Here is an 18530-nt window from a genome sequence, read left to right as displayed (position 1 = left end):
CCTTTGGAAAATGGGAAGTAGATCAGTAACACGTTTTCATAATTTTGAAAATTTTCAAGAAAAAAATCCAAAGTTTTCAGATATTTGGACAGAAAAATAACTGAAAATTTGAGCATTTTTGTGTTTTCCCCATTTCTCTTCTTTTTCCCTCTTTACGCTTGCATCCTTTTAACCTTTGTGTGGATATATTTGTACTGATGTAGAACCACCCTTGCAAATTTACAGAGGCAAGCTAAACCAACATAAGGCAGGTTTCAATCAGTTTATGCATGTCAACACACACAGTGGCACCAGTTTAACTAAACTGATTTAACATTGCAACTTCAGTTAAACCAGTGCAACTTTCTTGTGTAGACACGTCACAGGTATGTCTTCATTGCAATGATGGGTCACGGTTTCAGTTCATGGGTGTAGAAATACCCAAGGTAGCTTTAATTTAACTAGCTGAAATACTAGAGCAAAGAAGAGGAGCAGCATGGACTTTACTGCAGGCTGTACAAGCCTTCCTGGGACTGTGGGTAATTACTCGGGTAGTTAGCCTGCACTGATGCCCATCCTATTGCATCGTCACTGCTCCAATATCCAAGTTAGCTAGACTAAAGCTAACTTGAGTATGTCTACATGAGCTGCAATTGTACCCTGTTATTGCAGTGTAAATATACCCTTAATCTGTCCATCTCTAAAATGCAGATAATACCTTTCTGGATCCTATGGGAACCTGTGTTCATAAAATGCATTAAGATTCCTGGATGAAAGATGCATTAGAAGCTTACAGTATAATTATGGTGATCATCTCACCTTAGTACTATTCTTACCTGCATTACAAAAACATCACATGACTCTATATGAATTAATTCCTGGCCTGGAATAACAGAGGTGTAGGTGCAAGGAGAGGTCAAGCTTGTGAGCTGGTGGGTAAATATATTTTCTCTGGTGTGTCTGTAACCCTGCATTATACATGCACCATAATTCTTTACCTCTGTTGTCCCTTGCATGGCAGTTTTTTCCTTTCTCCACCCTTTATGTCACATGTGCATTAATTTTTTCTGACACAAGCTACATAAACTCCCCCTCCCATGCTTCTTCCCCCCTTCCCTACATATGCTGGCCTGGATTATGTAGTTAAATTTTTTTTATCGCTAATAAAAAAACCCCTAATAATTGATGCTGCTGCTATTGTTGCCTCCATTTACTATCAAACATATGACCCAGAACTGAATAATCAAATAGGTATTGTGTGTCAGCATTTCAATGCTGATCAAAACCCATTAACTCAATAGTGGGTGTGACGGTGCCCCCCATAATGCTTTATGGAAATATGCTTATAAATATATATGACATAACTGGAATATGGTCTATGCTACATATGCCATGTAACATATCTATGTAAAGGTTATGATCTACTGAATCTAATAATCCTATTTGTATGCATGTATCATTTTTCTATTTGAAGTTATGAATATTGGCCATGTACTGGCTTGATTTCTAAATAACCTTAGTAGAGCATTTGGCCTGGAGAAAGGAATTTGCAAAGTTAAGTGCCCAATCAAGAAGCACTTAAGGAACAATGCATCTTGGAATGCTCCAATCCACATAAGAAGTCCTCCTGGAGACATTCAAGATGCCATGTGGGCAATGGCTTCTGCCTGTAAAAACTGTGAGTCATGCATGGACATGTGACTTGCTCAGGTGACTCCAGAACTCCATCTTGGAGCTGGACTTTGCATAGGAGAGAGGACGGGTCTCCACCCACAAGAGAAAGTCCATTTAAGCCCATGGGAGACCCCTCCATTTTGTCTTTAGCTGGCTAAGGAGATGGTCTCTCCACCCCCAAGGATACCTAAAAGAAACTGGAACAAAGGACAGTAACTACAGTGGGTGTGCTTGCTGGACCCAGACTAGCAGGAGACGAGTCTGTAAAAGAGAGCTTACTGGAACTGGTGAGGTTTTTATCTGTATTCAGTTTGATTAGACATAGACTTGCGTGTTTTATTTTATTTTGCTTGGTAATTCACTTTGTTCTGTCTGTTACTACCTGGAACCACTTAAATCCTACTTTCTGTATTTAATAAAATCACTTTTTACTTATTAATTAACCCAGAGTATGTATTAATACTTGGGGGGGGGGCAAACAGCTGTGCATCTCTCTCTATCAGTGTTATAGAGGCTGAACAATTTATGAGTTTACCCTGTATAAAAACTTTACAGGGTCAAATGGATTTATTTAGGGTTTGGACCCCACTGGGAGTTGGGCAACTGGGTGTTAAAGACAGGAACACTTCTGTAAGCTGCTTTCAGTTAAGCCTACAGCTGTTAGGGGATGTGGTTCAGACCTGGGTCTGGGTTTGCAGCAGACTAGCGGGTCTGGCTCAAACCAGGCAGGGCACTGAAGTCCTAAGATGCCAGGGCAGGAAAGCAGGGACAGAAGTAGTCTTGGCACATCAGGTGACATCCCTCAGGGAGTTTCTGTGATCCAACCCGTCACAGTGGGTCCTTCCACTAATAGACACAAGGCCCTTGAATTTCAGACGGTGCTGAGAGTGAACTGCCGCACACGAGGACTGAGTTGTGGGCCAGCCCCTTTAAAGAAAATCTGGAACGTTGTTTTGGCACTTAAGGTTTTGCACTGTGGTGCAAGCAGCTTCTGCTCTCCCTTCACTGTTTGGCCCCCCTTTTCTGTCCCCCCACAGAAATTTTAAAAGACATTCTACCTCGATAAAGTTTCGATCATATTTCATACTTTTTTTTTTTGGTACTTCTCTTCTCCTTTTCTTTCTCAACACTAAGGACATTTGCATGAAAGAGGATCTTTGTGGTTTATGGGCTTGTCTGCTCATGCTGCTTTTCCACACTTAAAATCACCATAATACTCTCTGTAGCCCTATCCGTTCTACAAATAAAACTCTGTTAACTGTAACCAGCCTTGAACATGCTCATGAACATGGATACAGCTGAGATAACATGTGTCCGTGCATCTGATTGGCAGCAATATTCCTGGCACAATTGTGTTGCCTTGTCCACGCCACCGAAGCTGTACAGCCAGTTATGGGAAGTTCTGGGGACATCTGGGCAGCTATCCCATACTGCCTCCGCTGCCGGAGTTGGAGGCAGAATTCTGTGGGCGCTTTTCACCTGGTGCCATGTTGCTTTGGGATTTCCTCCTGGACAGCTTCCGGGGAAGCCGGGTGGCAGGGTAACTCAAGCTAGGATTCCATTTTGAGCACTCATTGAGCTAGTGTGAGTGTAAATAGCAGTTGAGCTGTGGCAGCATGGGTAGCAGCCGCAGAGGCACAACTCAGGACAAGTACAACCCCGCCTGAACCCGGTGGGTACATACTTGGCATAGTTCAGTCATACTTCTGCTGCCACTACCAGTGTCACTGTGGCTAGACCACTATTTATACTCACGCTAGCTTGATGGGCGCAGGGGAATCACATGCTAGCTCGTAGTGTAGACATAGCCTCAGTGAAACGGACATGGATGGGGGCCCTTTCTGCACAAAAGAACAATTGTGTTAGAACCCATTTACAGCTTGACACACTCGTTTGAGATCAGGGGCAAAACACCATACCTACTTATGGAATATAAGGCCAGAAGGGATGATCATGATCTTCTAATCTGACCAGCTGCATAACACAGGCCACTGGATTTCACCCAGTGATTCCTGAGTCAAGTCCAACCCCTTCTGGTTGAACTGGACTCAGCATCTCTTTTTCAGGAAGACATCCAAACCTAAATTGAAATTGATGGGAGAATTTTACCACATCCCTTGGTCATTTGTTCCAAAAGCTAGTCAGTTAATTCCCCACTGTTCTCATGGCTAGGAACCAGACTCTAATCCGGCTGCATGGGGACACAGACTGCATGTGGAGTCAGCAATGCTCAACGGGGGTATTTACATGAGTAATTGGGGTGGGATCAGGCTCTGTGCTAGGCACATTGATTCAGGAGCTATGGAATCTCAATCCAGGAATTGAGGTTTGGGATTGTTATACTGGAGAAGGAGTGACACTATTGCTTGGTACAGGTTGCTCAGTGTGTAAGAACTTGTATCCTACTGAATCATCTCCACTCTTGGTCTGTGAAACCGCAGACTGTTTCCTAACACTTAACTCTACTTACCTAGCAGTCTGGAGGGTTAGGAGATTTGACAAATATAAAGGCTTTATTGATAGTTACTTGGGCACACCTAAGATGTGACATCACTGCTATCTGCTACTAGCTGTGTGATGAAGAGGGAAGATCAGTACCACACATCAGCCAAAGGCTGAACTCACTGAAGCCAAGAGGAGTTTTGCTATTGACTTCAGTGAGACCAGGATTTGACCCTACATATTATTTACTCTTTAATATTCTTTATACATTTAAAAAACCCACGTAAACACAAACTGAGAAAATGAAATATAGGATCAAAAATGAGAAACATAATATGAAAAAATCATGAACATATTTGGGATTCTGGACATATGTCCTCAGTCAATAACAAAAGCAGGGGAAAATTTTTAAATGAACTCACCTACATATGTATAGTCAAACTCCCTAGAATATAACTCCATTAACTTAAGTGGCATTATGCCAGCATGAAGTTTGGCTCATCGTTTAATTTTTAATTTCAAGACATATTCCAGGATACAGTGTATTAATATTTAGTTCAGATGTTACCACAAGAATATAATCACTGCCATAAAAAATCTTTTTAAACGAGTCTTTGAGAAACCTCAAGGACAAAATCCTGAACAAGAGATTAATTAAACCATTATTTTAAGCTCACAATGCCAGATAAGTAGGAGTTGACAGCCGATGTTCAAATTTCCTTCTGGTACCTTTGGGAGAAAATCAATTTTAGGCCCAGATCATGTTCTCAGCTGTTCACGGGCATAAGGCTGCACTAGAATGGAGCCCCATTTGCTGTGCATGGAGCTCAGTGCAGGAACAGAGCTTAGCTCAAGAAGTGTGGAAATATTTGCAAGTTTGGAGCTTTTGATTTTAGAAGTCTCTTGCATCACCCTAATTAAAAGACCTGTATTTTACATTTCCTAGAATAACTTGCAACTGAATGTGAATACATTCTGATTTTAATCAATCTCATTTCCTACTCTGATATTTAACAGATCTATGTTACTCCTTAAAAAAAACCTACTTGTTTATTTCTCTCTCTCTCTCTCTTTGGCTTTGTCTACACTGGCAAGTGAAAGACAAAACGTTTGTCATTCAGAGATGTTAAAAAAACAGACAAAAGTTTTGTCGAGGAAAAGCGCTGGCATGAAGAGCGCTTTGTCAGCAGGAATACTCTCCAGCTGACAAAGCTACCGCTGCTCATTGGGGGTGGAAGTTTTCAACAAACAGCAGCTACACTGTGTGCGTTTTAGCAGTACGGTTGTAGTCGCACAGCCGTGTCGCTAAAAGCTGCGTACTGTAGACAAAGCCTTTGGGCAATAGATCGGTCCTGTCCCCTAGGAAGAAACAATAATTGTATATTGACTAGTATGTCAGAGGGGTACCTAGTGGTGTTCCCCAAGGGTCAGTCCTAGGACCAATCCTATTCAACTTATTCATAAATGATCTGGAGAAAGGGGTAAACAGTGAGGTGGCAAAGTTTGCAGAGGATACTAAACTGCTCAACATAGTTAAGACTAAAGCAGACTGTGAAGAACTTCAAAAAGATCTCACAAAACTTAAGTGATTGGGCAACAAAATGGCAAATGAAATTTAATGTGGATAAATGTAAAGTAATGCACATTGGAAAAAATAACCCCAACTATACATACAATATGTACTATACATACAGTATGATGGGGGCTAATTTAGCTAAAACTAATCAGGAGAAAGATCTTGGAGTCATGGTGGATAGTTCTCTGAAGACGTCCACGCAGTGTGCAGCGGCAGTCAAAAAAGCAAATGGGATGTTTGGAATCATTAAAAAAGGGATAGAGAATAAGACGGAGAATGTCTTATTGCCCTTATATAAATCCATGATACGCCCACATCTTGAATACTGTGTACAGATGTGGTCCCCTCATCTCAAAAAAGATATTCTGGCATTAGAAAAGGTTCAGAAAAGGGCAACTAAAATGATTAGGGCTTTGGAACGGGTCCCACTTGAGGAGAGATTAAAGAGGCTAGGACTTTTCAGCTTGGAAAAGAGGAGACTAAGGGGGGATATGATACTGGTTTATAAATCATGAGTGGTGTGGAGAAAGTGAATAAGAAAAAGTTATTTACTTGTTTCCATAATATAAGAACTAACGGTCACCAAATGAAATTAATGGGTAGCAGGTTTAAAACAAATGAAAGGAAGTTCTTCTTCACGCAGCGCACAGTCAACCTGTGGAACTCCTTGCCTGAGGAGGTAGTGAAGGCTAGGACTATAACAGGGTTTAAAAGAGAATTGGATAAATTCATGGAGGTTAAGTCCATTAATGGCTATTAGCCAGGATGGGTAACGAATGGTATCCCTAGCCTCTGTTTGTCAGAGGGTGGAGATGGATGGCAGGAGAGAGATCACTGATCATTACCTATTCGGTTCACTCCCTCTGGGGCACCTGACATTGACCACTGTCGGTAGACAGGATACTGGGCTGGATAGACCTTTGGTCTGAACTAGTATGGCCATTCTTATGTTCTTATGTGGAGAATCACCTTCTCTCCCAGAAACTATTCTAGAACCAGAAATCTTGGCTGTTTAATGATACATTTTAGGACCACATCCTCAGCCCTGCTAAATCCCCATTGTGCAGCTCTGGCCTTGCTTTAGTGGTCCTTGGAATATATTTAAGGCATCACTCCTTAAACCTAAGGTGACCAGATAGCAACTGTGAAAACACAGGACAGGGGGTGGAGGGGTAATAGGCACCTATATAAGAAAAAGTCCCGAAAAATGGGACTGTCCCTTTAAAAACCGGTAGGGTGACCAGATGTCCTGATTTTACAGTGACAGTTCTGATATTTGGGGCTTTGTCTTATATAGGCACCTATTACCCTCTACCCCTTGTCCTGATTTTTCATGCTTGCTATCTGGACACCCTAAAAATGGGACATCTCGTCACCCAACTTAAACCAGCCTCAGAGATAATGTAAAAAGGTGAAAGAGAGGACTAGAAATTCATGAAGATAGGGAAGGCTTTTTCCTTATGAGATGCTTCCAGAATTACACCTGAACTTGGCTTTAAAAAGAATTCCAATGATTTAGGCCCCAGATCTGCTAGCTTGGACCCCAGGATCTTTACAGAATCAGTGAAACGCAGACTCTGATACAGGATGAAGGCCTCATTGTATTTGTTTCTAGTTTGGAACAATTTTGTCAAACTGCCTTCTCAGAAATGGAAACCCTATAATTAAAGAGGCAAAGGCTAAACCAACAGAGATTCACACAACACTCACCAGAACATATCAAGTTTACTCACTTGCTGCAAATTGTTGAAAGGTGTTCTGAATATTTCTAATTGACCGAACAAGCATAGAGACATATTTGGCAAATGTAGTTGCTGTTCTTAATCTGTGTAGGTGCTTGTAGGGCTCCCATCACTATCCTCACAACACTCCTGTGAGCCTGGGGAGAATTGTCCCTATTTTATAGATGGGGATCAGAACTGCACAGAGGAACAGATCCACAAAGGTTTTTAGGGAACTCTCTTCAGGCACCAATTCCACCATTTTGGTGCCACTGATTTTTTTCCAAACCACACCTCAGCTGTCATCTAGCTCCCTACTTGCCTACATTCCCACCGGTCAGCATTTGCAAAGCTGCCTGAGCCCTAACGCTTGACCCACATCTACTGAGCAGCTTGAAGCCCTAGATCAAGTGGAAGCTCTGGAGGCCCTGAAGCAGGGTTTTCTCAGACTAGATGGGGGAATGCCTTTCTCACCAGTGGGGCCCAATCCTGTAGCTGTACTCTGAGCACACCTCAGACCTGATACTGATCAGACCCTACAGCTGAAGGGCTAGATGCAGGACACCGATGGGTAGAAGTGCTGCACGGCAGCCCCACAAAAGACAGGTGGGGCACAGGGAAGTGCAGGAGGAGCATGAGAGATATGAAGCATGAGCTGAAGAGAGAGAAACACAGTTTTGGCTCCTAGTCCATGTGTTATTGCACCTAACCTGGCTTAGATGCTTAAATCCATGAGAGGGTTTGTGGCTGAGGATCTCAGGCAGAGGGAAGTACCTATCTCTGCCTCATCAGCCAGGCACACCAGGTCAGCTGCTGAGCTCCAGCCTGAGTGGAAATGTCTACACTGCTATTTTTAGCCTTGGTCTGTTGACCTGGGCTCTGAGACTCACTACTATGGGTTTTTTTCTTTGCAGAGTATATGTACCTTAAGGGTATGTCTACATTGCACACAAAGCCTGGACTCTGACTCAGGTTTGAGCCCAAGCCCCCTGCTATTCACACACAAATCAATCTGACTTAGGTCAGCAAACACTCAGGATCCAGGTCCTAGCACCCTATTTGGGGTGGCGGAGTCAGAGCCCAAGTCCTACTGTAACTCAGGTCTAAGCCTGTCATTTTGCAACATGGATGGCGTTCAAGTCATAGACCTGAATCAGAAGGTCTGTAAAGTACAGTGTGGATATGTTAGCCTGGCCGTGAAACCCAAGTCAAGCAATTGTTAACCCAGCTTTACAATACAGTGTGAATGGTGAAGCATGGACTTGCAAACACTGAGTCCCACAGATCCAGATTTACCATACAGGGTGGACATACCCGCAGTAACTCACACAATGCCACACACAGCAAATCTCTGACATAGAAAGGAATTGCATGCTGGTCTCCCAAGTCCCAGGCCAGTCCCCAACCACAGGCCAAGGCTGAGCACTTCTCTCTCAAAAATAGGTCAACATCACCAGACAAAGAGAGGATAGACAGCTACAACAAGAATCACAAACTCTCACATACATGGATTCTCTTCAAGAATCTCACCAATCCTTAAAGAATGTCACCTGAGGCAGACTGCAGTGACAAAGCACCTCAGCTGAACAAAAGGGGACCCTGATGAAAAACCAGCACTTTCGACAGTGTGCTGCTTATTTCTCCAAATCACCCATTCTTATTAAAAACAAAGCAGCCTCAAATAATGCCCTAAAACAGCTGAAAGAACTAGAGACTGATTCCTAAAGGAAGCCTGGTTTCTATCCTCCCAACTGAAATAATGTAAACGGAAATCTTTTAGCTCCGGAGGTCCTTGGGTTTAATCCTTTGCCAAGATGACAGTTGTGGCACTTCCACGTCTGGTGATATCAAAGATGTTCTTTACAAGGTACTGCCAGCAGTGGGTGTTTCAGGACACAGGGATGCAATGGATGCTCTGCAGAACACAGGATCAATAGGAGGTGCCTTAACCTATGGAAAGGTGACTTATGGTTCTGCAGGACCGAAGACGAATAATGAGAGCCCCAGCATTCTATATCACATGTTCTAATGATGGATTCGGAAAAAGCAATAGTAGTTCCTGCATATTTCATAAAGGGAGAGTTACAATCTGGGAAAACGTTCTATAGGGTGGCATGCCTATAAACACAATCAGCAAACAGTGAAGGGCAGAGGCAGTGGAGTGGAATCACAGCACAGTTGCACATGCAAGTTAATCTGGTATCAAAATATTAAAGACTAAAATAAACTATCCCCAACCTTAAGGACTGTAGATAATATGCAGCAATAAAGTTTTTATCTGTGCTGAAGTGCGTATTTTTTATGCAGCTAAAGCTATGTCACAGATGGTCTTCACTAGAATAGATTTTGCCTTTGCTAATCCTGTATTAATCTGCTGGTCGAGCTATGTCTGCATTATTACCACCAGGTTCCTTACTGAGAGGAGCTATTACTCACTGATGGCACAGTCCCTTTGCATATTAGTTTCTTGTGCTTTGGTCCTAAATTCAAGCTAGCCTGATTGTGCCTAGGGTGCAATACACGCACAGCCCCGAGTTCAATTACCACTACAACAGTGCTCTACCAGGAGAGGGAGCTGGAAGTCTGATATTCTGTAGCCTTTTATGTTTTCTATTCACAAATCATGAAGGTGTTACTGTTGTCCAGTATAAATACTGTACAGGGCTTACTCTCTGACTGGATACTCCGGAGCCAATGATTTTGCACATGAGATTGAACTGGGAGAGGAGAAACATATTGTAAAAAGGATTTCAGTTTGCTCTGGGATCCCAAAGCACTTTGCACATTGTGGATCAGATCCTGAGGCCCTTAGTCATTTTTTCTGAGCCCTTCTCCAGGTCAACTCCAAGGAGAATTTGAGCTCAGGAAAAAGGGAATGTAGAGCTCAGAATTTGGTCTAATGCTGTGACACACATACAGGCCCACTGAAATGCAGTCAGCTCTGAGGCGGCAGGAAGCAACCAACAAACCCATGAATAGCAAGGCAAGCAATACCTAGGAGGAAGGGAAAATTTGGTTAAGGGCACCAGGTGGTATATGGATGTTGGACAACATCTATTTTAGCAGGAAAAACTCAACCTTCTCCCCCCCCCCCCCGCCACACAGTGTATTTGTTTCATTCTGAACAGGCAATGAGCAGCCTTAGAAGATGATAGGTCTCAGTGTCCAGACCTTGCAACGGCAGCACAATTACCTGCCTCATATTTCTCTCCAACTTCTTTTTTATTTTGTTGGCCTCACATCAGGATATGCTGAAGAGATGTGCCAGCAAGGGAATAATCACAGCTCTGAGATGTTTAGCATGTTGAAAGAAGAGTTAAACCCAAGCTGGCATAGGTGCAAAGCCACTTATCTGAGTCCTGGCTGTAGTTGGACTACCAGTAAGAACACAGGAAATGAATCATTTAAAACTTGAAAAACAGCTGATGCTCTGATGCAGTGCTCCCTGTTCAAGTGTCTGTGAGTGCTGATAAAGGAGGGCATGTGAAGGGAAAATGTCATATCGGTATCAAAGCCCCTTCAGTTTTATTTTTGTTTCACGTTACTTTAGCAGCTAGATTCTGGCCAAAGGATGGAGAATAACCTAATTCTTTTTTATTGTTGAAATGTGAGCATTTACCATTGTTTCCTTCTGTTGCACTGGGTGTTCAAGGTCGTAATTTGGATATGATGGGACTCAGGGCTCTGAAGTGCTTTTGAAGTACTTGTAATATTTTGTACTAGAGCTGAAATTGGGAACAGAGCTAATCCCCATATAATCCTCCTAGAATGTTCACTTCATTGGGTGCTGTTGGGGAAAGTGGAAAACTTTGCCTGGCTTCATTCATTTCTAGGATGGAGGGATAGCTCATCAAAAGCTGTAATGCACTATTATCCAGTAAATACATAGGAACGCAATAGGAGCAAACACCCATCTAGGCAATAAGTTGGTGTAACAGCTGGGTACATTCAGAACTTTTAGGTAGAGTTTGCAGTGTTCTGTACCATGCAGAGCAGTGAAGGCTTCTCAGTTTGGGTAGGGTAGGTTTTGCTGCATCTGTTTACAGTCAGATACAATATGATCTGTACCTGCAGCTATCAGTTAGCTCTAGCCCCTATTTTCTACACGTCAGTTTTGGCTGCCCACTTTGAGGACACCAGCAGCTGCTGCAGAGCAGTTGCTCACAGTTTTAAAAATGATTCTTTATTCTGGTTCCCACGAGGACAGAGATTGGGGTGGGGATTGTTTGGGAGGAAATGTTTGGTGGTAAAGGCTCATCCAAAATTTGCAGTTCTCATCATTATGGGAGCTTCCCTTTGCAACTCCCTCTTCTTTGCAAGGGTTCGATGACAAAGAATAGATGATGCTGAATCTTGCCGCTTCTGTGGTTATGGTTCCTCTTTGCCACACCAGCCAACAAGTTATTACATAAATAAATACCTCCGTGGCTGTAGCAGTATCAATCCCAGAGGCCATTTAGTAGTACTGGCACAACTCATTCCTGTTAAGGAGCCCATGCCAAATCCTACAGAGATGAGTGGGAATCTCTTCAGGCTCTTGGAGATGGAAGTGTACTCAATGGAGAAAACACTGATACTAAGTCATATTTATCACCATGTCAGTTAAAACGTGTCGGCAGTTAACACCTTTTCTAACACAACATGTTTTCTGAGCCTGAAAGGAGGAGACAAGTTCCTTTTTTTCCCTTCTCTATTCCCTCCCCCCCGAGATATAACTCGTAATTCTGATTTACTTCTGAAATTGCACAACATACACAGTGAACGGCTGTCTGTGGAACGTCCGGGGATCAATTACCCTTTCATGTGTAAACTGATCTTAATGCATCTATCAGTCTCCAGGAGATGTGTCTCACTCTTGAGGACAGAGAAAACACAGGAAGCTGGGAATGGGAGGTACGCTCCTCCTAACTTGATTTCTAGGAGCATGTGTGAGGGGGTTGGGGGTGGTGGGGAGGTTACTTTTTATAAACGACAACAAAATCACAGCCATCGAGGAAAAGATAAAATATACCTTCCAATTGACTTCAATCATTTCCTTCATTTGCACACACCTTACTGTACCTCATTCTTTTGTTTGGGATGCAACTATCCAGTGGGAAGGACAGAAGGGTATTTTTCTAAAGGCCTTGTCTATACAGAAAAGTTGCACTATTTTAACTGTACCAGTTTGGATGCAGTTATACTTGTATAAACGTGCTTATAACAGTATAGCTTATTCTCATATGGGAAGGGGAATAAGCTGTGTACAGATCTAAGGCATCTTTCTGTCTCTATAACTGCTTCCACTCTTGTATTGGTATAAGTATATTGGTGATGAAAGTCACACCCCTAAGGAACAACGCCCGTATAAAAATTGTCCTTAGGCCAAACCTAAGAAAACTATGGATTTCATTTTTGGTGGGAAGGGGGTTTATGGCTTGATTCTTCCCTGCCATTAAAAGTTTCATGCTTTGTGAAGACAAGGTATTTCACATGCTGATACACCGTGGTAAAGTGAAAACAAGGGGCAATGCAAAATTGATCAGTTCATTCATATTCAGCTATTAAAAGGGACATACAATAGACAACAGGCTCTGTTTCACTCCTGTTAATTTAGGGGCTGGTCTACACACAAATCCTGGCTTCAATGAAGTCAACAGAAGTTTTGCCATGGACTTCTATGGGGCCAGGATTCCACCTAGTTTTTGTACCACTGTAAATATATCCGTTTCAAAATCACTATAATCAAAGTAATACAATCTCCAGTGTCGGTGCAATTACACTGGTTTAAAAGTGCTTATCTTGGTATAGCTTAATGAACTGATACAGTTATAATGGTAATTCTCAAATAACACAGCCCCAATGGTCCCAATTCCAGGTTCTTAAGATTTCCGTCAGTTCCCTTTACAATGCCAGGTTTGCTTGTGTCTAAAATCTTCTGCTCCCTGAATGTTTCAGAGAGCTTCTCAGTCCTAAGTCCTGGCTGCTTCTTGCTGTTTGAAAATAAATAGTAAAGAAATTCAGCTGGTGACTGTTTGACTGACTACTGAATTGTCCTTTTCCCCAGCTCCTGCTACATTTCTTTCACTCTCAAAGTGCCCAGGATATACTCTCTAGTTCATTTTTATTTAAGACAGATAAACTTTAACTAGACAAAGGGAGTTTATGTTTACAAACCCCAGAGAATGGTTTGTTATATTTGCATTATATTTAAGCCATGAAAAAAGGGTTACATTTTTTACTAATTCAAAGCAAAATTACCCTGCAATGCCACCTAGTGATAGAGAGAGGAGTGAACTAGCAGCAAGCTTCCTAAGCTGTCATAGTAAATTGGCACAGACAAAAAAAGTCAGCCCCAAAGCCACAAGAAACACACTGGGTAAGAATGCTAATTCTGTCAATTATTTTTTTTTAAATAGAGTAAGAACATTTCCAAGTTATATCAGTAGAATGGAAGTATAAACTTAACACACAAAATCTGTCTAAGCAAAACAAAAAACAAAAAAACCCCCTTGACCTTGTCCCATTAATAATAACCCTGATAATGAAGATAATTGACCAATATTAAATGTTCATTTCAAAAAGAAAAGGAGTACTTGTGGCACCTTAGAGACTAACCAATTTATTTGAGCATAAGCTTTCATGAGCTACAGCTCACTTCATCGGATGCTCACGAAAGCTTATGCTCAAATAAATTGGTTAGTCTCTAAGGTACCACAAGTACTCCTTTTCTTTTTGTGAATACAGACTAACACAGCTGCTACTCTAAAACCTGTTCATTACAAGACTCTTTATTACAAATGAAAGCTGATCTATGGTTCCTCTTATTTTTAACCTTGTTGGTTTCAGCAATGGAAGTTCCTTGCACTTCACTCATAGTTAGCTCCTCATCGCTACAGCCATTTTTGCCTCTTTATAATTGTGAGAGAGTTTAATGTGCTTGAACAGTATCAGACTGACAGCTACAGTGCTTGAAGAAAAACCTGACGTATTTCTCTGTATGCCCCTTTGCCTGGCCACATAGGACAACAGCGGCATTTCCATCCTTTCTGGAGAGAAGTGGTATCTACTTTTGCCCCTGCTCTGTACACTCACATCCTTTCCATTGCTGGGTGGGCCACTCAGATGTGATCTGAACAAGAGAGCACATTGGCTTTTGTGCTGAATTGGATAAGATGGAGCAAACAGCTCATGCTCTCCTGCTGTGCTTCAGAACATCAAGAGATTTTAAATGCTATGTGAAAACCAACCCATGTTTTCCAGTCTTTTAATTCCATGATCACAGGAAGACAGTAGCAATATGTCAGTTCTTATTGGCCTTCGGGTATAATGTTAAGTTGAAAGTGGGTACATGTCAAACCTCAGGATGGGATGCATAGAAAACATTTCTTGACCCCATATATGACTGCTTCTTGGAGCAGCTAATCATGGAACCCACAGGAGGAGAGGCAATTCTTGATTCAGTCCTAAGTGGAACACAGTATCTGGTCCAAGAGGTGAAGATAGCTGGACCGCATGGTAAAAGCGACCATAATATAATTAAATTTAATATCCATGGGGGAGCGGGGGGGGGGAGGATCAGCACACCAAAAAGCCCACCACTGTAGCATTTAACTTCAGAAAGAAGAACTACACAAAAATGAGGAAGCTAGTTAACAGAAATTAAAAGGTACACTCCCAAAGGAGAAATGCCTACGAGCTCCATGGAAACTTTTTAAAAACACTGTAATAGCGGCTCAAATTAACTGTATACACCAAATTAAAACACACAGTAAGAGGACCAAAAAAGTGCTACCATGGCTAAACAACAAAATAAAAGAAGCGATTAGAGGCAAAAAGGCATCCTTCAAAATTTGGAAGTTAAACCCTACTGAGGAAAATAGAAAGGAATAAACTCTGGCAAGTCAAGTGTAAAAGTATAATCAGAATCAAAAAGATTTTGTATTTGGTGGAAAATATTTTGTATTTTCCACCAAACTCTGACAAGTCAAGTGTAACTTGACTTTTGTATTTTCCACCAAAAAGAATTTCAGGAGCAACTAGCTAAAGACTCAAAAACGAACAGCAAATTTTTTTTTAAGTACATCAGAAGCAGGAAACCTGCTAATCAATCAGTGGGTCCACTGGATGATCAAGGTGCTAACGAAGCACTTAAGGAAGATAAGGTGGAGAAACTAAATTAATTCTTTGCATCAGTCGTCACTGCAGAGGATGGGAGGGAGATTTCCACACCTGAGCCATTCTTTTTAGGTGACAAATCTGAGGAACTTTCCCAGATTGTGGTGTCATTAGAGGACGTTCTGGAACAAATTAATGAATTAAACAGTAGGAAGTCACCAGGACCAGGTAGTATTCACCCAAGAGTTCTAAAGGAACTCAAACATGAAATGCAGAACTACTAACTGTGGTATGTTTCAGAGTAACAGCCGTGTTAGTCTGTATTCGCAAAAAGAAAAGGAGTACTTGTGGCACCTTAGAGACTAACCAATTTATTTGAGCATAAGCTTTCGTGAGCTACAGCTCACTTCATCGGATACATACTGTGGAAAATACAAAAGATGTTCTTATACATACAAACCATGAAAAAATGGGTGGTTACCACTACAAAAGGTTTTCTCTCCCCCCACCCTACTCTCCTGCTGGTAATAGCTTATCTAAAGTGATCACTCTCCTTACAATGTGTATGATGATCAAGTTGGGCCATTTCCAGCACAAATCCAGGTTTTCTCCCCCCCCCCCCCCCACACACAAACCCATTCTCCTGTTGGTAATAGCTTATGTAAAGTGATCACTCTCCTTACAATGTGTATGATAATCAAGGTGGGCCATTTCCAGCACAAATCCAGGGTTTAACAAGAACGTTGTGGGGGGAGGGGGGGAGACAAACACCTACAAGATCTCTATCAAGCATTCTTACGACTACAATACCCACCTGCGGAAGTGAAGAAACAGATTGATAGAGCCAGAAGAGTTCCCAGAAGTCACCTACTACAGGACAGGCCTAACAAAGAAAATAACAGAACGCCACTAGCCGTCACCTTCAGCCCCCAACTAAAACCCCTCCAACGCATTATTAAGGATCTACAACCTATCCTGAAGGATGACCCAACACTCTCACAAATCTTGGGAGACAGGCCAGTCCTTGCCTACAGACAGCCCCCGAACCTGAAGCAAATACTCACCAGCAACCACATACCACGCAACAGAACCACTAACCCAGGAACCTATCCTTGCAACAAAGCCTGTTGCCAACTGTGCCCACATATCTATGCAGGGGACACCATCACAGAGCCTAATAACATCAGCCGCACTATCAGAGGCTCGTTCACCTGCACATCTACCAATGTGATATATGCCATCATGTGCCAGCAATGCCCCTCTGCCATGTACATTGGTCAAACTGGACAGTCTCTACGTAAAAGAATAAATGGACACAAATCAGATGTCAAAAATTATAACATTCATAAACCAGTCGGAGAACACTTCAATCTCTCTGGTCACGCGATTACAGACATGAAAGTTGCGATATTACAACAGAAAAACTTCAAAACCAGACTCCAGCGAGAGACTGTTGAATTGGAATTCATTTGCAAATTGGATACAATTAACTTAGGCTTGAATAGAGACTGGGAGTGGCTAAGTCATTATGCAAGGTAACCTATTTCCCCTTGTTTTTTCCTACCCCTCCCCCCTTCCTCAGACTTTCTTGTTAAACCCTGGATTTGTGCTGGAAATGGCCCACCTTGATTATCATACACATTGTAAGGAGTGTGATCACTTTACATAAGCTATTATCAACAGGAGAATGGGTTTGTGGGGGCGGGGTGGGGAGAAAACCTGGATTTGTGCTGGAAATGGCCCAACTTGATCATCATACATATTGTAAGGAGAGTGATCACTTTAGATAAGCTATTACCAGCAGGAGAGTGGGGTGGGGGGAGAGAAAACCTTTTGTAGTGGTAACCACCCATTTTTTCATGGTTTGTATGTATAAGAACATCTTTTGTATTTTCCACAGTATGCATCCGATGAAGTGAGCTGTAGCTCACGAAAGCTTATGCTCAAATAAATTGGTTAGTCTCTAAGGTGCCACAAGTACTCCTTTTCTAACTGTGGTATGTAACCTCTCTCTTAAATCAGGTTCTATACCAGATGATTGGAGAATAGCTAATGTGACATCAATTTTTTAAAAGGCTCCAGAGGTGATCCCAAAATTTACAGGCCAGTAAGGCTAACTTTAGTACCAGGCAACTTGGTTGAAACTATAGTAAAGAACAAAATTATCAGACACATAGATGAACATGATTTGTTAGGGAAGCATCAACATGACTTTTGAAATCATGCCTCACCAATCTATCAGCATTCTTAGAGGGAGTCAACAAACAGGTGGACAAGGGTGATCCAGCGGATATACTGTTCTTAGACTTTCAGAAAGCCTTTGACAAGGTCCCTCACCAAAGGCTTTTAAGCAAACTAAGCAATCATGGGAAAAGAGGGAAGGTCCTCTCATGGATCAGTAACTGGTTACAAGATAAGAAACAAAGAGTAGGAATAAACGGTCAGTTTTCAAAATGGAAAGAGGTAAATAGTGGTGTACCACAGGGGTCTGTATTGGGACCAGTGCTGTTCAACATATTCATAAATGATCTGGAAAAAGGGATAAACAGTGAGGTGGCAAAATTTGCAGATGATACAAAACTACTCAAGATAGTTAAGCCCAAAGCAGACTGAGAAAAGCTACAAGGGGATCTCACAAAACTGGGTGACTGGGCAACAAAATGGCAGATGAAATTCAATATTGATAAATGCAAAGTAATACACATTGGAAAACATAATCCTAACTATACATACAAAACGATGGGGTCTAAATTAGCTGTTACCACTCAAGAAAGAGATCTTGGAGTCATTGTGAATAGTTCTCTGAAAACATCTGCTCAGTGTGCTGGGCAGTAAAAAAAGCTAACATAATGTTGGGAACCATTAGGAAGGGGATAGATAATAAGACAGAAAATATCATTGCCTCTATATAAATCCATGGTATGCTCACATCTTGAATACTGTGTGCAGATCTGCTCGCTCCCTTTCAAAAAAGGCATATTAGAATTGGAAAAGATACAGAAGGACAACAGAAATGATTAGGGGAATGAAACAGCTTCTGT

The sequence above is a fragment of the Chelonia mydas genome, chromosome 7, assembly GCF_015237465.2.
Source record: "Chelonia mydas isolate rCheMyd1 chromosome 7, rCheMyd1.pri.v2, whole genome shotgun sequence".
NCBI lineage: Eukaryota > Metazoa > Chordata > Testudines > Cheloniidae > Chelonia > Chelonia mydas.
The sequence above is the reverse complement of the archived record's forward strand: the minus strand, read 5'-3'. Positions refer to the sequence as shown.